This window comes from Psittacula echo, assembly GCF_963264785.1.
Source record: "Psittacula echo genome assembly, chromosome: 6".
NCBI classification, from domain to species: Eukaryota; Metazoa; Chordata; class Aves; order Psittaciformes; family Psittacidae; genus Psittacula; species Psittacula echo.
Genome location: NC_137743.1, coordinates 50,905,881 through 50,926,335, shown reverse-complemented (window position 1 = coordinate 50,926,335; position 20,455 = coordinate 50,905,881).

Here is a 20,455-nt window from a genome sequence, read left to right as displayed (position 1 = left end):
GCTTTACGACATACAATGTACTAGAAAAGGCAACTCTTAAAAACCTGTAGGGACTACAGGGACACATAAAGTAGCATATTCAGGTCAGGTGTGATATATTCTCTCCCTTTTTGGAGTGATGGATAGGATCACAGCTCTTGTTTTGAGATAGGCTCAAGATTCTAAATCCTGTGTCCCAGAAGCTGAGACATCATTCAGGTGCTCCTACCCTAGCCCAAAAGACAAAGTAGACCAATGCAAGAAAATAACTACCTGTAATGTTTTCACTTACTGAAACAAAAGAAATCATTACAGATAACAATGACAAGATGCCTCAAACTACCAAGGAACCTATCCACAGAGAAGTAAAACTCAATACCCGCAAACACCTAACTTTTGCCAAAACACACATTGCCATATTTTTCCAAGTTTGCAGCTCTCCTCCTCAAGATACTGAAGAGCAGAACACAGAAAAACACTTAAACTAACAATTTCCTTTGAAACCAAAAATCCTATTAACACTCGTGGAAAATAGCCAATAGACAACCAAAATCAGAGCACAGTATCACATGCTTTCTTGGATAAGCCTGTAAGAATGACAGCAGCAGTATAGACAAGGTCATCAAAAGCAGAGCACTAGGCAATCTGGCCCAGGGCCAACAGCACAACTAAGTGATAGGCTATGATCTACTGTGAAACAATAAGGTTAAGTTTTATGGAACACTGCCCCAGACTGAAGCCTTTCCCACCTCAAGAAGAGAAATGGAGAATATACAATAGCTACACTAACCCTGGGAAAGTGACACTGTGATAATGGGTTTTGCAGAATCCAAGTGAAATGACAGGATAAATCTGCTGAAAGAAAAGTTATTCTACTCTTTGCTGATAAGGGCTTGGTGATTTAAATGCTCATCAGGACAGCCACTGAGGTCTTCAATTGCTTGTTTGGAAATAAGTTGAGGAAACTGATTTACAGAGATCCCCAAACTTGCTTGCTTAGAGTTTGGTTTTTTTTGTTTTGGTGGTTTCATATGTTGGGATGAGGGTTTGGTTTGTTGATTGCTTGGGCTTTGGTTGTGGTTGCTCTTTTTGTTGGGTTTTTTTTTTTTGTTTTTTCAAGCTAGTTGTGATTTATTTTTATTATTCACCATAAAATAATGGTTGGGGAATTTATTTGTTTTTTAAACCCATGTGACTGGGATTTTTGTTTGCTTATTTCTGTGATGGTGTTTATCTCCTACCTCCAGAAAAATGACAGCCATATCTTATACTTTACACAACCTTGTCTTGCAACCTCATATTTATAGCATTTATACCAGCAACTGTTGAGCTATCTCCCTGTCCTTAACCTGACTGTATTACATTCAGTGAGAACAAGGTGGATCCCAGAGATATTATATGCTCAGTAAAAAAAAAAATAAAAATCACAGCCTTTTTATTTGTTGTGGGTCTCATTTCACATCTCACGTCACACAAGACGTGTAATTGTATATTAACAATTGTGTAGTTCTATCTTTTTGGTTTGGTTTTGTTTTGTTTTAATTTAAAACTGCCTAGGATCAATCCACTGATGTTCCTCCCCACCAACAGATAGTTAGTATAATAGGTCTGATACATAAAGCATATCTGCTGAGCATGCTAATGTTCTTCACAGGGAAAAATGGTTTTCATGAGGTTAGTTTTCTGTCGGTTTAGCTCTTGGCACTGAGCACCACTGCACTTGTAAGACAGGATATCACCTTGGGGAAGAAACAGGTAGACTCCACTGCACCTCCTGAACGAACCTGGTCACTGAAACTTTAGCTTTGCACTGCTGTGGTTCAGAACACCACCTTTCTTCTTTTTGATGTTTCAGTCATCACATGCAAGACAGCAAAGGGGATAAATCGAGAAATACAAACACTTTGCTGGGTATGACCTTATCAGTAGAACTTAACAGACAGACTGTGCCTAATTCCAAATGCCACTTGTACTAGCAGAAATGGGAAATAAATGGGATTTAACAGTCCCATAAGGCTACATTTGCACATAAGGCAAAACTTTGATTAAGCATATTAAAATTTTAAATCTAAGCTTCTCTAAGAGCAAACTGGGGAATGGTTTACACAAGGGCCAACAATAGGGTTGCTGTTGCTAATGCATTAGCAGACAAAGAACGAGTGACTGAGGGCATCATCATAAAACATTTCTTAAAGCCATTTGCACGATGAAAGCACTAGATAGTTGTATTGAGTTTGTATGGCAAGGTTTAGGTAGTGGGAGGGCTACATGGATGGCCCTGTAAGGAGCTGCTAGAAGCTTCCCCTATGTCCAATAGAGCCAATGCCAGCCAGTTCCAAGACAACCTGCCATTGGCCAAGGCCAGGCCCATCAGCAATGGTGGTAGCACCTCTGGGATAACATCTTTAAGAAGAGGGGACAAAAACCTGCACAACAGCAACAGCAGTCAGACAGGAAGAGTGAGAACATGTGAGAGAAACAGCTCTGCAGACACCAGGGTCAGTGCAGAAGGAGATGGATGAGGTGTTCCAGGTGCCGGAGCACAGATTCCCCTGCAGCCTGTGGTGCAGCTCATGGAGAGGCAGCTGTGTCCCTGCAGCCCATGGAAGTAAACAGGGGAGCAGATCTCCACCTGCAGCCCAGGGAGGACCCAACGCCAGAGCAGAGAGATGCCTAAAGGAGGCTGTGACTCCATGGGAAACCCATGCTGAAGCAGGCTCCTGGCAGTAGCTGTGGCCCCATGGAGAGAGGAGCCCACACTGGGGCAAGTTTGCTGCAGTACTGGTGACCCAGCAGTTCCTGAAGAACTGCAGCCTGTGGGAAAGACACACATTGGAGCAGGGGAAGAGTATGAGGAGTCCTCCCCCTGGGGAGCAAAAAGCAGCAGAGACGTGATGAGCTGACAGCAACACCCATTCACTGTCCCCCTGCACTGCTGGAGCAGGGAGGAGGTAAAGAAAATCAGGGGTATTGCTGAGCCCAGGAAGAATGAAGGAATGGGGAGAAGGTGTTTTAAATTTGTCGGTTTGATTTTATTTCTTATTGTCCTCTTCTGACTTGATTGAAATAAACTGATTTTCCCAAGTTGAGTCTGTTTTGCCCATGACGGTAACTGGTGAGTGATCTCCATGTCCTTATCTTGACCCATGAGTCTTTTGTTACATTTTCTCTTCCTGTCCAGCTGAGGAGGGGAGTGATGGAGTGGCTTTGGTGGGCACATGGCATCCAGATAGGGTCAACCCACCACAATAGTGCTTTATAGAGTTTAGTTTTCTCCCTGCTCTCATGAACCGCTGAATGGCTGCCACTTCAGGAAATTATTCCAAACTAGTTGAGTATTCTGAGTAAAGCCAGGCTACAGTCGGGACAATTTTCTTCCTCCTGCATTACTCTTTTCTCTCCTTCCTTCTCACTTATTGATTTACCTTTTGTTACGTGAAAATCACATTTTAAGTTTTTTTATTCTAGACATTACCTTGGAAATGTGCTAGATGGTGCTAGAATATATACATATGCAGTGTTATGCTAATACAGTGGCTTAGGTTACAAACTTTGTCCCTAGATTTCATCTTCTGATGCAGTCGCCTTGTGATTGCTTGTTGTATATAAGCCAGAAAGCTGTGTCAGGATAGCAGAGTCTTATCTCCTCATACCCGGGGAGGGCAGGAGAGAACTGCATACAAAAACTCAGGTGTAATCACATCAGGGCCCAGGTCAAGGAGATGAAGTGTCCCAGCTGCTACTCAGTGAGAACATGCAAGTCACAACTGTACACACACATAAAGCAAACATGCAACTGTATTCTATATTCTCAAATGCAAGCCATCCTGCATAAAAAAGCATCTTCCAGACATCACTATTTTCTTTCTCAATGCAAATATTCTTGGAGGGAGAAAACAAGAAGAAGGAAGAAAACCAAACAAACAACAAAACAAACCAGAAAACATCTGCTCCGAAGCAGGTCTACAGCAAAAGAGAATTTTGTAGACAGATACCCAACTTGTCTGTGACTTGTGTTACCACTGTAACTGATGTTAGTGACTTTGGTGTGGTTTGTGTGAGGAAGTTTAAACACAGTATATTATTGTCCTAGGTTCAGCTATAGCAAACATTTTTCTCTTTCTTAGTAGCTGGTGCATTGCTGTGTTTTTGACTCTCAGCCTGAGAACAACTGATGATAACATTGATAGTACTGATAACACCGATATTTTTAGTTGCTGCTAAGTAATGTTTACTCTGACCAAGGACTTTGTGAGTCTCGTGCTCAGCCAGGGAGGAGGGGAAGCCGGAAGGAAGCAGAGGCAGGACACCTGACCCAAACTAGCCAAAGAGGTATTCCATACCACAGCACGTCATGCCCAGGATGTAGAACCGGGGGCAGTCACCCGAAAGGGTTAGATCACTGCTCGGTCAGGCTGGGTATCAGTCGGCGGGTGGTGAGCGGTTGTATTCTCTTCCCTTATTATTTCCCTTATCATTATTATTATTGGTGGTAGCAGTAGTGATTTGTGTTATACCTTAGTTACTGGACTGCTCTTACGTCAACCCATGGGAGTTACATTGTTTTGGTTCTCCTCCCCATTCCTCCGGGAGCTGGGGGATGAAGAAGTGGGGAGTGGGCAAGTGGCTGAGTGGTTCTGAGTTACTGGCTGGGCTTAAACCATGATAATTATATATAGGAAGTACCGTAACATATAAAGGAAGAAACAAAGCCATACTGGAGAAACTGGACTACACAGTACAGACTTTGTCCATAACCTACTAGAACTTACATATATATATATAAAAATACAAAAGACATTTAAACATGGTATTAATATACTTGATTCTTAACACTAATGGATAAACATGTGGACACTGAGGGAAAAGAAAACCCCAAGCAGACTAAGCCTGGTTTTAATTACTGTTAATCTGCAGAGACGTTCACGTCGGAAATATCACTCTGGCATTTTCCTGTTTACCAGCTGCAGATCAAGCTCTGTCACATTTAATCTTTATAAGTACTTGCCCTTTGAAAACATTGCTTTCCCTCATCTTTGTTTCAACAAATCACCTCCTCTGCACATACTGCACAGCAGTTTCTGCCAGCTTCTCCCGGACTACTCCCTCACATAGAGAGCTGGGGAGCTTTCCTTTCCTAACCCTTCTCCCACCTTTCCAGGTTTTTTTCCTTCCTGGGGTCCCACATCAGTGTTGAGGATATCAGCTTGGCAAACAAGATCCCTGGGAGGCCAGGGCAGGCATGACACACTCCTAATAGTGGTCACTATGTCTGGAAAAACAACAAGAATTTGCCCAGCAGAAGTGAGTACCTGTTATTAAAGATGAAGTAAAACGCCCAAAGAGCTGTCGAGATCAAAACAACATGTGGACCAGCCTAGAAACACACAAGCCACTTCAGGAGATCTAGAGCTACTTTGTACCTAGATATAGGCACTATCACATTTTTAAAGGTTTATAACTTCAATGAACCCACACTTAGTCAGGAAGCAGGTACCAGTGATCACACTGGACCAATTGTTTATCCTTTAGACTAGCAACATCCAAGAAGGCTAATACCTCTTTGCATTCAATTTTGCTAAACCATGATATCCAATAAGTTTTAGGATAAATTAATTTTTTTTCAGCTTCTTAAGTATGGGAGAATCACACAAATGTAATTGTTCAACAGAAAACTTCAGAGTATCAGGTGCCCCTGAAATCTTTCAGAATAAAAAGTAAAATAAGAACATAAATGATAAAGCTAATTCACTTCTCAGAAATAACTTCTCACTTGGTTAACTGTGTAAATTAATCCCTTTTCTCCAGGAAAGTAAGCCTGTCACCACATACATCCTGTCTCTTACTCTCTTTCAGACCAATAGGTAACTGGACCTACCTCCAGAAGAGTTCTATAAGTTTCAGTTATGTTTGATGCTTTGAAAGACCAGAATTGCATGGAACTATTTCTCCTTGACCTCTCTTTTTCCAAAACACTTCTACGTTTTTGAAGAAACCATGTATAATTGTGATAAAAACATCTATTTATGCCTATTTCTATAGATACGACTGTGTGACATTTCCAGAGGAAAATGTCACTGGCACTGGATTTATTAACTTCTTTTTGTACTTTCAACATGAAGCATAAGATTTTAATTTCCTGGGAAAAAGAAATAAAATCATTGTTGCCCTGTTGCTACTTAGATTGAGGTGAGCTTTTTTTTTTTTTTTTTTTCATTAAACACAGCAAAACTGAATGAGGAGAAAAAGCCTGAAAGATTAGCACATTTTATAACAAACCACAAGCGCCAACAGAACTTCTGAGAGAAAGCATCTCAGGAGATAACATCCTTATTAGCTTTACTGACACTGGGACATTATCATAATCTGCAAAACACCAATTAAGAAATATTCTAATTATTTTGCCTCTGAAAAAAAAAAAAAAAAAAAAAATCATTTGTTCAAACAAGTCAAATTGAGGATTCAGGTCTCCATTTAGCAAAGCATTAAAGCACATTTCCAGCTACAGCTCTTCACCTATGATTGTTTTTGCAGTAATTCTGTATCAGCCCATATCAGGCAATGCCTATTTCCCATAGCTACTTTTTAGATAAATGGCTATACCCCAAAAGGGACGCTCCTTTTAAATACAGCAGAAAGCACTTAAGTAACAACAAAATGTCCTCATTTGGAGAACTGCAGCCTCTGGATGGTCAATAGAAATCTCCAGTCTTTGAAACCCCAGGTCACATGTCTAATGAAATTAGCACTTCATTATCTGCTTTTCCAAATCAATAATCAAATCAGAAGAGGAAGTTCAGGTGGCAGCTAGGAGAAGAAAATCAAGCTCATCTGGTACTCATCAAAGGAAGACTCCATTATTCCCAAAACACTCTTCATATAAGGTTACTTCAGCATTAATGTCAACACGTTCATATTTCACTCATTTTGTTCAACTCTGCCTGATGTATATCATTACCTTAACACTAGCTAAACACAACTTCTATTGCTCCACACATCTGCACACCCTGTGGTGATGTTTTTTTCCAGGAGATTAATGTAAAAAATTCACTTAGCCACAGCTGAGTCTCTCTGTTCTGCTCCAGTCTTCTCCTTGCAGTTCCTCTTAGTGAAACAGGGATTAAACAGCAGTACAAGGCTGTAAATTTTATGCTCTGCTAGGCCCTACTTTATGCTCAGACTCTGCTGGCTCAGAAGCTTACTGCCTTATAGAAGACAGGGCACTTGTTTCATTGCACAAAGCTGCTCTCTCCACAAAGCTCTCTAGAGCCTCATCATGAGTTGGAAGACATTGACTTGCAGGGAGCAGAAAACTGGGTATAACACATGGCACCAGGAGTCAGTGCTTAAATGAAGCTGCTTTATCAAGAATGCTTCTCCCAAGATCTCTGGAAAACTTCAAAGGCTGGCATAGTCCTATGCAAAGCAGTAGTTTCTTTGTCTGAACAAACACATCAGGAGTCCTGCTGAGTTTGGAACCCTTCTCTTCCCCCATTGTACTTTTGACACCAACTTTCCACCTTCTTTTCCAGACCATGCAAAGAAACTTGTTTTCTCAGGTTCTCACCTTCTAAATCCTACCTCTGCACTCCCCTGGTAAGAATTATGTAGCCACGGGTTGAAATATCCAAACATGAAATTCGGTGCTCTTCTGCTTTGCTGTGTGAAAATAGCATGTATTTTTCCCCATTGACAGTAATAAAAAGACTAGGCAAGAAAAAATGTCACATATTTTAACTGAATTTTTTTTACTCCAGTACTTGAGCCACAAATGTGTGTACTGCCTTATCACTAAACCTTATTTGCTGACATTTTCCATAACAGCCACAGGATACACAATGAGAAGTATATGGTCTGAATGGCTGCAATTCCTAAAGGGTTAATGAAAGGCCAAATCATCTCTTCAAGTAGTGACTTGGAAATAAAAGCCTGAACTGCAGGGAGGATTGCTGAAAAGATGGAGAAGATCTAGGAGTATCCAAGGCTAGAATGAATTCAGAGAGGCAACAGGGATACAGATACCGTGAGGAAGGGAATGCTGAAAGCTGCTCACTGTGGCAGGGAATAGTTTCCCTTGTACAGGAAAGAGATCCCACAGGAGCTCTGGGCTACCCCAAGAGGACAGGCCTTGTTACCCTCAAAAGGAGGAAGAGTGTCCGGAGACATACAGGCAGCAACCAGGATAGCTAAAGATGGGAGAGGGGCCCCAATCCAGTCATACGCAGTCCTCTGGGCCTGTGCAGCTTAAGACCTTTAGTTCTCTGGCAGGGAGGTATCACACAGTACTGGCATCGTCTTAGCTCTGATGTGTCACATCAGGGTTACCAAAGAAATACATTAGCTTACCATAAGGACCCCCTGCCCTACACACACGTATTCTCTCTCACTTGGGAAAGGTAAGAGAACTCATCAGTACAGAAATTAATTTGACAGTAACTTTGAGAGAGTTAGGGAAATACTTAGCTTGCCTAATGGCTACAGAGGGGCTTTTTGCACTGGGATTTCATGTAATCTAACTGTTTGCTATTTAAACAAAAAATAATCTTACAGAGCCTGCATCTACCTCAGACTGAGTCCCATTGCAATTACAAAAGTGATTGTGTTTGAATAGCTGACTTTCTCCTTCACTGCTCTGCTTCTCTCCACTCTGGTGACTTCTACAGGGAAATCATCTTTTGGACATCACAGTTAGCTGCTTTAGGAGTTGGATTGTCAAAACCTCAGTATCTCAGCCTTACTGCTAGTACTATGGGCGGAAGATAAATGGACTGTTGCAAAGAAGGGCAGTTGTGTAGATACCTTTGAGAGCCCTTGCTCTGGAAAAATCTCCTTTTATCAGCACTCATAACTAGGAGTCTCTTAACCTGTGACTGTTTCATGCAATCAAATTCCATTATTTATAGGGTTGCTATTACAAAAATAAGTAAGGAGAACAGTATAGAAAATAACAATTTACACTGGCATGTCTGCAATCCCAATTTCTCAACATGTTCTACAACTGTTAATGAAAAATACACAAAAGACAGTGGGTTATGTGTTTAAAAAAGATTAATGTTACAGACCTTCCCAGTACAGAAATGTCATGGCAGGAGAATTGACACCATCAAAACTAAACAAAGGGAGAATGCCTGGGGTAACAGAATGAACTTATCTGTTTTTACAGATGTTACTTGCTTAATTTCACTTTAAACAAGAGCTAAAGGTACGAGGCTGTTATAATTTCATGCAAGCTTGCAAAGTTGAGTGTCCTTATAAAAAGAGCAATTATACACACACTTTAAGCACGAAGCAGCACAATAATTAAATGAGTAATTACCTTCCTACTTTTAAGCTGTCATGCAATTAAACTTAATTAAACATTCTCTATACTTCACTAATCTTATACAAACAGAAGAAGGCAAGAAGGGTGGTAAAGAAAGGGCCTTTGGCAGAAGGCAGAGCCTACTATTGTGCCTATAATAAAAAATAACACTGTACAGACAGCACTAGATGCTCATGTAATTGTCTTGTTCCCAATCAGAATATAACCCAATCTGAGCTGCAAGAAAAACAATACACTGAGAGAACACAATACCATTTAATTTTATGTAGCATTCTTATATGTAACATTGCAAAATGCTCTTCAAAGGAGACAATTTCAAGGAAAGGAAAATGCTGTCATTTTAGAGCAGAGGGAGAGAAAAATTCCATACAGAAAGTCCAGTGCAATTGTAAGCCAAAGTCTTTAACGCAAACACAAGTTCAAGGTTTCTCTTTTTCCTGGCAGAGGAACATTTGCAAAGACACCACAGAGAAAGGGCCACAATAAGACAAGGGAACTTTACTGACAGGGAGGCAAGATAGTTATGGTGCAAAAGCAATCATGATCTTGCTCCTATCTTGGTCTGAAAGTCAAATGAGCTTTGTAGGGGCATAGCTCACATACTGCTAATTATGCATGCATTCACAGCTCGACTACCACATGGACTGTCTCTAGCTGCATGTTATTCTTATATTAAGTAATAAAATTAAGACAAAGCTAAATCCTCTCAAGTAACAAGATTTCTGTCTTCTATCACTCCTGAGACAAAGGCAAAAAAATGCAGCAAAATGGGTACATATAGAAGCAAAGCCTGATTGCACTCACTCAACAGATACAATGTTTGTTAAGCCCAGGTGTCCCGAGATTCTGGCCCACCCTCAAATGCACATGTACACATGCTTTTTTCCTCTTTTTCTCTTCAGCTGAGTCCTACAGAAGCAATTTAGGTACATCTCAGCAAAACGTGGCTTGGAATATCAATTTTGCCATTTTCCACCCTCATTTCTCCCAGCATGCAGGGCAGTTCCACAAAACTGAAACTGTCATTAATATATGCAGAGAGGGATTTAAACATAGGTTGAGCCTATAAGCACAATGATGGGACAAAAGCAGGATGCTTGAAGATAAATGCTGCTGTCAAACGCTAAGTGCCATTATGAAAACAATGAGGAAAAAAACCCCAACAAAACAAAACTGAACAGCATTCAGAACACTGAGTGTGTCTGAGTGGTGAGATGCCTGAACAACAGATGAAAACACTGCACTACACACCTACCACTGCTGCCCTATACAAAGATAACTTTTTATTTATTTGCCGTTGCCATGATGACAAACCACAAGTGTGGTCAAAATCATAGAATTGTAAAATACTTTGGGTTGGAAGGACCCTTAAATATCATCTAGTTCCAACCCCCTGCCGTGGGCAGGGACACTTTCCACTAGACCAGGTTGCTTAAAGTCCATTCAACCTTGAACACTTCCAAGGATGGGCATCCACAACTTCTCTGAGCAACCTGTGCCAGTGCCTCACCACTCTCATAGTGAAGAACTTCCTAACATCTACCCTGAATCTCACCTCTTTCAGTTTAAAGCCATTCTCCCTAGTCACTACATGCACTTTTACAAATTCACTCTCCAGATTTCTTGTCAGCCCCTTTAGGCTCTATTGGCTGCTTTAAGGCCTCCCCGGGGCCTTCTCTTCTCCAGGCTGAACAACCCCAGCTTTCTCAGCCTGTCTTCGTAAGAGAGGTGCTCCAGCCCTCAGACCATCCTAGTAGCCGTCCTCTGGACTTGCTCCAACATTTCCACATCCTTCTTCTGCTGGGGTCTCAGAGTTGAGTGCAGTACTCCAGGTGGGGTCTCATGAGAACAGAGTAGAGGGGGAGGATCACCCTCTTTGACCTGCTGGTCACAGTGCTTTGGATGTAGCCCAGGATACAGCTGACTTTCTGGGCTGCAAGCACACGTTGATGGGTCCTGTTGAGCTTCTTGTCAACCAGCACCCCCGTAACGTATCAAGTTTAAAATTATAAACCTTAGGGACAATATGAAGCAAATGCTATTACAGTGTGCTGTGTGTCCCTCCAAAAATCTAAATATGAAAAAGCAAAATATTTTCATCCATTCTTCTTAGTATCAACTTTAGTTGCAATCACAAGAGTATTATCAGGATATCTAACAGCCAGATAGATATTCACAGCACCCCAGCACACCACCAATACACAATACCACTAAGTATTGCCTATGTGTTCCGAAGATATGTCACATGGAAAAAGAGCACTACTAAACAGTGAAAGTCACATTAGAGCAGCAGAGCCCAGAAAATCTTTAAAACAACTCCTAACCATACAGGACTTATCTCATCCCACTTTCAAAGCACCAAATTATTTCCAAATAACATTTCCTAACACTCCCAGTGAAAATATCACAAATTTAAAGTAACTGGTAGAGAAAGGTTTCTCATCCACCAACCAATAGAGCTTTCTGTGATGCATTTCTCCCTAGAAGACAACAGTGGGTTTTATGCACCGTAGAGCAAACTAAGTAAATCAACATTTTGAAAAACATTGACTGGGCAGCATTTAAGAAAAGATTATTATGGTTGGTCTGTGTTTGCTTGTCCAGCTCCCTTGCCGAACGGCTGCCTTAGGAGTTAAGGACACTAGGTCCAGTCCCAGTTGCTGCACAACTGCAGAGATCTTCAAGAGCCTACAGCCTCAGCTGTTCAACACAACCTGACAAGTTCCAGAGGATATTTTATTTCCAGTCTGGGACATTGTATCGTATTGGTAATGGACTGGTAGTCAACAGTTCTCTATAGCTGACAACCATTAAGTACTGGCTGATTTAAATGCAGAATCAGCAACACAGAAATTATATTAGAGTTATGGTTTCTGCCTTATCATCCATTGTCCCACGTATACCTGTATGTCCAAAAAGAAATCCCAGCAGACCAGAACCTGTCCACAACTAATATCATAGAATCATAGAATGGTTTGGGTTGGAAATTACTTTGAAGATCACTTACCTCCAATCTCTTTAGGTCCTCCTCCAGACTTGCTCCAACAGATCCACATCCATAAGTTTGGGGCGTCAGAGCTGAACACAGTATAGTAAAATGCTCTTGGCTTGTCTATGACTTAGGCTCTGATTTGGAATTATTGGGTTTATTTTCTGCCTTTGCTTGGGTTTGGGTTTTTTTTCACCACATTTTTTTGATTTGGTAATATTACCTTAACTCATCCTGCTTAACAGATGCAGCACGGATCCATTCAGCCCCATGAACATAACTATCGCCTGCTACTGAGGAGCTTTGTTCAGACAAACAGCTTCCACCTAACCTTATCTACAGGAACAAAGGAAATAGTCATATGAAACTAACTTGCAAAAAGAAACCCTCAAAGGCAGTGCTACGGAACAGGATGGTGAACTAACCCATGCCATTCTGCACTGCTTGTCATATTCAGCCCAGCTATTTAAAGATAGTTTTAACATATCCAGAAAAGATGTGAGATTGTTTCCATGCCAGAATTTCCTTTTTGCATGGTTTCCATAATGATCCTGACATGTTTTACCGCACATCTGCAAATATCACAAAAAACTAACCTCCTTCTGGACTTACAGTTTGAAATGAGACTGAGGCACAGGCAGCACAGAGTTGTGTTTAATGCTGTGGAGGCTACCAGAGGGATGTGTTTGACTCTTTCAGGGGTGGTTGCCTCTTGCTGGTAGGGGCTTGTTGTGGTTCAAGCCCAGCCATGCAGCTTGCTCTCTCACTCCCCCCTGCTTCCTCCCCCCCGGCTCCCAGAGGGATGAGGAGGAGAATTGAAAGAATGCAACTCCCACAGGTTGAGATAAGAACAGTCCAGTAACTAAGGTATAACACAAACCACTACTGCTACCACCAATAATAATAATGATAAGGGAAATAACAAGGGAAGAGAATACAACTGCTCACCCCTCGTCGACTGATACCCAGCCTGACCAAGCACTGATCTCACCCTTCCAGGTAACTGCCCCCAGTTCTACATCCCGGGCATGACGTGCTGTGGTATGGAATACCTCTTTGGCTAGTTTGAGTCAAGTGTCCTGTTTCAGCTTCCTGCCAGCTTCCCCTCCTCCCTGACAGAGCATGAGACTCAGAAAGTCCTTGGTCAGACTAAACGTTATTTAGCAACAACTAAAAACACTGGTGTTATCATCGTTGTTCCCAGGCTGAAAGCCAAAAACACGGCACTGCACCAGCTACTAAGGAGAAAAATGACTGCTACTGCTGAACCCAGGACAGGGCTAAATGAGTATTGTGGGACTCATTATTTGCTGGGTTTCAAGGAGCACTTTGATTTATACCAGCAAACTTTGCATCTTTACTAAAATACTTGCACAGTGAATAGTTGGAGCCTGCTTTCACTAGTTTCAGCAGCATGCCACCCTCTCTGCAATATCTGCTTTCTCAGGACTGCTCAGAAGGCATAAACAGGCTTCACTAAAATTGTCAGTGTTTTTCATCAACTGAACTTTTCATACTGGTTCTCCAAAAAGCACAAGAACTATCAGTATGTGGTTTTGTTGTACAGCACTATCATGGGAAAGCTTGAAGCAAAAAATATAGAAAAAGATAGTTTGGAAGGCGTCTAGAGCTCCTCTAGCGCTACCTCTCACTCAAAGCAAGGTCTTCTGGAGGTCAGGTTAGTTATCTGAGCTTGCTGTCAGGATAACCTATTCCGATATTTCACCACCCTTATTATCAATTTGTTTTTCCTAATGCCTAATGAGAATTTCCCTTATTGCAATTTGCCTCTGATGACTTTCATCCTGTCATTAAACGTCTCCAGGAAGATGTTAGCTCTGTCCTTCATACAGTCTCCCTGCTGTTAGATTGCAATATGAAATTTTCATAGCCCTCTCTTCTTCAGGCTGGAAAAAAATAATGCTTTCAGTCTCTTCTGCTCCAGCCACCAACCAGTTTGTTGGAAAATGTGGGCAGATGCTACAGTTTAACTTTGAGGAGCACTGAATCCATGAACAGAGCAGGGTCTCTGTAAGGCTTTGCTCACTCTTTGCTGAGTATACCTCAAAGCCTTTCCAGCTGAAAACTTTTCTTAAGACTCTCCAGCTTTCAGATAACAGAGCATTAGCTTCTTATGGAAAAACACTGTGTGTGCTTCTGGATTGAGTTCATAGCAAGGCAGACAGACCATGTGTGAAACAAAGTTTGTTTCCCCATTTTTCTGCTAGATTTGGTAATATTACCTTAACTCCTCTTGTTCATTTCTGACACAGATCCAGCACAGATCCTTCCAGCACCAGGAGTGTTTGCCACTTGCCAGTTCCACCTTTAGGGTGTAGCCATCAATCCACCATGGTCTGGCCTCTAGTATATCTCTATTCCATTGCACGTGTAGGTAAGCCATTGGACTATGTTGCCCTCAGGACAGTTCAATAGACAACTTCAGCTGTAATCCCTAGCTAAAGAGCTACAATAATACACTACCTACCTTACACTGGAAAACCATCGCAAATTCACAATTAGTAACTGCACTAAACATTAAGTGAGAAAATACACAGACATAGATATGCCCTGCTTGAAACAGCTGCCCTGCCACATTAACATGTAGAAACACAGAGTAATGAAGACCCATTCTGGCTTCACTGTGATGGAATGACATGTGTATAAGCTGTTCTCACAATCTTTGTTACTGCAATGATAAACACGAACCTGAAAATGTGAAAGGAAAAAAATCCACTCAGCTCAGAGACTACTTCTTGGCAATCAGCACACTCTAAATGACATATAAAATTTGGCATACAAGAGGTAGTTGACAGTCAAGTCCCACCTTCCATCTTCCTTTAAACACCGATCTTCAGAACAGCTTTTCATTAAGAAGTGTTCACTTCTATCCCTGCTGCTGCTCAGCTCCATTCTCAAAAGGGAAGGAAGAGTGAACAGTCGTTGACTGCATACTTACATTTACAAGGCTGTTCTTAACATTGCCTCTCTGAAGTTCCCTCTAAGCTGATTTGAGAAGATCTGGGGGGGCGGAAGATGGAGCACCAACTGCAGAATTACTCAGATAAATACAGCTCAGTAAGGAGAGTGAAATCTTCACAGCTCTATTTTTTTAAAACCTGGTAAATAGGCGCAGGGAAGAGTTCTTTCTTTACAAGTCAGTGGGACCAGATCATGAATGTCCATTCTTCAACCCCAGCCCAGGATGTGAGGTCAGAAAAGCACACAAACTGAAATCTCTCAAAATAAGACCCAGGGAGGTTTACCTTTTCTGGAAAGAAACCCAGAAATCTATTGTTTAGTGCTGTTGAAAAAAGTGTGGTTTCTGTAGAGGGAAATGACCCCATACTTCAGAAAGTGGTCACTGCTAAAACAAGGACAGGCAAGTGTTTAAAACACTGTTAACACTATTAGTCCTAGCATCACAGATTAAGATGCTTGGGCACTAAACCTTAATGCAAAGCATGAGATAAGGATTGTGACTGATGTTTCATATTACTCAGAAATGGAGTGCTCTCTATTTTTATATATACATATATTTTCATGTACTTCTAACTTCTCCAAAGTAGCTATATAACCTATTAGGTCGAAAACAACCTATTAGGTTGTTTCAAACATGCTAAGGCTGGCTTCCTGACACACCATCTCATACTGCACCTAGACCTTCAGTCCCACCATCTTATGTCTTGCTGAGGCACTTCTTCCAGTCCTTTGAACATAGCTCCAGGTGCAGATTTCTCATCTCTTCTGGCAGTATGTTCCACACAGTACCATTTCCAGAGCGATGAAAATAGCGCTGAACTCTCACACTCACTCCAGCAAACCCAGAATTCTTTTGCAGCAGTTCTCCAGCAGGATCTTCATACTTACAATAAGAAGCAGAAAGCCAACCTCAAGCACAGAGCAGTTTCACAGCCAAAAGAAACTTACAAAGCAAATGGGCCATTGCTGAATGTGTGATAGATGCCTATGTGCTTTAACAGCACATCCGAGCTGAAAGCTGTTTCAAGAAAGACACAACAAAGAAATACTGAAGAGTCAACTAATGGCAGGAAAAGAGAATATTTGGGAAAGCTTCCATCAAAAAGCTGAACCCAGGACACCATGAAAAGATTGGCACAGGTCGTACGTAGGTCAAACTAGCAAATGAACCCAGACCTCATACAGCAAAGCAGATTAATTACTGATGCAGGCTCAGTTCTTAATCACTTAAGACAGTAATCTAAAGGTGGTAAGTTTGGTGTATCACACTCCTAATTCTTTAAGGCAGCCGCTCCACAGTTAAGTTGTAAATTCAAGGGAATGGTCCAAAATGCTGTTAAGGCTTTTATTCAGTTGGTAGCTTTTTACAACCTGATCAGCAAGCCTGGGTACCTGAGCATAATTTGGTCAATTTAGTTTACAGAAACAAAACTCAGGGAAAGCAGAGACCACTGGTTGAGAACGAGTAAAATAACATCTAGAAAAGGGAAAGTGGACCTTAATCTCAAGCCATTTCAGAGATGCATGTGACAATACTCACACGTGCTGTCAGCCCTGAAGCACAGTTCAGCCATGACAACGGTGGTAGCAGGTAAAAGCATGGTAACAGGTACTTCCGAGACCATTTATGCCATGGCTGGTACTTTGCACTATATCCAGGACTAAAAAACAAAAGCAAATGAGAAGCATATGTATGCAGCTCACACAAAACAGAGTTACACCTAGTTGTTTCCATAAGGTGACAAGGGCCAAGTTGTTTGGTTGGATGCTCAAGTCCCTCAGCTCCCTCCCATGGAGACTGAATAGCAATCTCTTCCTGTGAATGGATATCATCAGTAGCTTGCTAATAAGGGGTTATTGGCTGAATACTAAAACCAAACATTTCCTGTTTAAACACTTCAATCTTGTTTAGGCGTATTATTTTGACATAGTATTAAATCGCCATCTTGTTTGTACCCACAGACAAGCTATGAGAAGCCTAAACCCATCAACAACACATTTTTTGTTTAAGAAATGTGCATGGTAGATAGACTAAAAAAAAAAAAAAAAAAAATCTGTTCTCTCCTGTCATATCATTTTTCATAAAAGTTCTCATCATGATTTCATAATGACAACAAATATACAGTGTTCTCCACCAGTAATATATCTGAAAGGTCTGAGATGTGGTCCAAGAATATCGCTAACTTCATATCTGGTAGTAACTATAATGCTTCAGCATCTTCCTCCTCTAATTGCTCCCATCTTTGAGAGAATATAACATCTTACTTCCATTAGGTTCTGTGAAGTCCATTAATGGAATGATCTGTATACAAATAAAAAAAATACTATCACATAAGATGGAATAAGTTTCTAGCACTTGTTTTCACTCCAGGACTGAGAACAACAACAAAACCAAATACAGATATCACTGGAAGTACCCAAGTATTCAAAATCCAAAAGAAAATGCATGAGTAACTGGTGAATCACATGTAAACATGAAAAGGATTGATAATACCAAGTACAGGGAAAATCTTATAAACATCTACTAACACTTTGCAGGCTGCTTTGATTACCTTATGTAGATAAATGCACCTCACACAAGTTTAAGTTATATTGCAATGAAGATGTTGAAAGCAGCCTCTGAAATGTATATCTATTAACTCTTTCAGTAGTCTAATTAGGATTGTAAAATAAGCCATACATCACGAGGCACTGTAAGTCTGTCAGCTAAAAGCCGTAGCTGGTTTAAACAGGGATGGAATTACATTTTTTAACAATTTCAGAGAAATCCCATAGGAAGCATCTCAACCTGGAATTTTAAGGTAATTCTTTTAAAAACACTTAGCAAATTAAACCATTTAGAGATACAAATTCTTCAGTGATGTCAACATAAAATCCTTGTGGATCTATTCAAGTACTGCTGCAACCAAGTTACTCCGTTCCAAGAAGGTACAGATGCAAACATTCTTCCCCTAGAAAACTTCCAGCTTAGACCAAGAAAAAGTCTCTCTGCCATTCATCCAGTACCTAATGGCTTTCCAGTTTACTTCATGTTTGGCTAAGACACTTTTCAGTTAGAAAGCCAAGCTGAAAGCAAATCCATATTCAGTCTTCAAAAGTGGAGATCTAAGATTGTCCAACATGTATTTTCCAGGACTACATCTACCTGGATAAATTTGTGTCATGCAATCTCTTCCCACAGTGATTGCACCAGTGCTGGCCATGCAGATTTGTTATTTTCAGTAGCATGATGAATGATGGCCATGCTAGTATATTAGGTACCACAGAGGTGCTTAAAGGAAGGCTCGGTAGACGGGCAGTTTGTGTACTCAACACACTGTCACAGTTGCTCCTACTGTGCACAGGGACAATGTTGAAACACCACATACCTGGAGTTTAACTTCCCTTGACCTTTTCAGGTTTTCAAGTTCAGGATTTAGCTGCTTGTCTCCATTAAGAACAGCAGGAAGTGAGCAGTTAAAATCCCTAAAAAGGCTTTGAAAACTACTTGTGAAATGTTCCAACACCTTCCTGCAATTCAGCAGCTGGCAGGAGGGAGGGGAGACTGAGGAATGGGGTGCTGTTAGAGCAGGAAAGAGGACAGGATGAATATGAAGTTTGGCTTTTACAAAACCAACAGTTCAGAAAAGGCCTTGTGGAAGACTCTGGCAGCTCCCATTCATGCTTCATTGCACAGGGCTCTATTCTGCTAAGCTTCTCAGATGTGGGAAAAGGTACTGAAGCTTCCAAAGCATTTTATTCTGTTCTTCAAAGACAGATTGACTTGGGGGTTTTGCCAGCTTTTTGCCCACTGCATCATGCATTTTTACACTTGAAACTGGCTAAGCAGCTGCTAAAATAAGGTGGATCTTCCAAAAATCTCTGGCAGCAAATCAGCAGCTGGAAGTCCTGCATCTCACGTTTTGGATAAGCCAATTCTGGGACCTTTCAGGAAGGAATGTCTTCTAATACAATACTTTCTAGATCCCAGAGAGGTGGCATGCCATTTTAACAAGGCCATTATATCAGATATAGACATGTCTATTCACCCCTGGTCAATGCCTACATTCTTCTCAGTGTCTTGGGGCCTCATTTGTCTTTGGTAGTATAGCTCAATTATTTTCTTAACCTACTTGTAGATCAATCCTCCTGATTGATTGATTTAGAGTTCTGGATCCTGGGAACAAACTTTAAAAATCTGCACTGAAGCACAAATTCAGGTTCATTGTGACAGGAGCAGGCTCCTGGAAAGATTGTGCAGAAACCCTACCATGGCCACTCCTGCAAAGTTGGCCAGTGAATATCTCGGTTGTTCAAGGACCTGCTGAGAAGGCAAGTTATGATTCCTGATTACAGTAGCAATTTGAACCAGCAAGCTACAGGTCCTACAGGAATTTGCCTCTGCTGCGAGAAGGGAAGAAAATCACCAAAACATGCAAAAGGAGACACAAGTTTCCCAGTTTTAATGGAGAAAGGCTACTTCAACCATGAGTGGAAGGAGACAGGCACGTCTTTGATGAAAGAGAAGTTCTGGGATAAGGATTCCACACAGTTTTTCTGCCAACCTTGTCATCAGAACTGTAACAGGAGCTTGAAAGCATATAATTACTCTGAGGTATGACAGAAATTATGGACCTGTAGAAGCAATTTAATCAGGGCAGCAACAGATCTGCATTTTTGAATCAAATGGCGAGTTTTCCATCTAAACAAAGGTCAGCGGGACAGTAATTAACACAAACTGCTCATTGCAACAAGTCTGGCTTCCTCTGAAAAACTAGTTCAAGCTGCTCTACTCTGCATGAAGAGGACTGTTCGGGAAGAAAATATTCAAACCACAAACAGATAGAGTCCTAATGGAACGTATTCTCCCAGCCATGCAACAGAGAACGCTTGTGTAAAAGATACATATACATCATCATTAGTAATCTCAAAAAGCATTTTCAGTCTAACGGTTGTTTTCACAAAAAAAGAGAAAACATCCCTGTGCTTTAGAACAAGAAGGAGGATCTCTGGTTAATGCAATTACCATACAAGCCAAAGGAACTACAGTACTAGAGCCTTGCTTAGTGTACAGATAAAGAAAATCCAGTCAAAAAGGATAGAATTAGAGATCTAAGACCTAAGCAGCACTGCCTCAAATATATAAAGCACTCATTTTGCCCTGATACTGCTGATCACTGAGCAGAACCCATTTATACATGCTT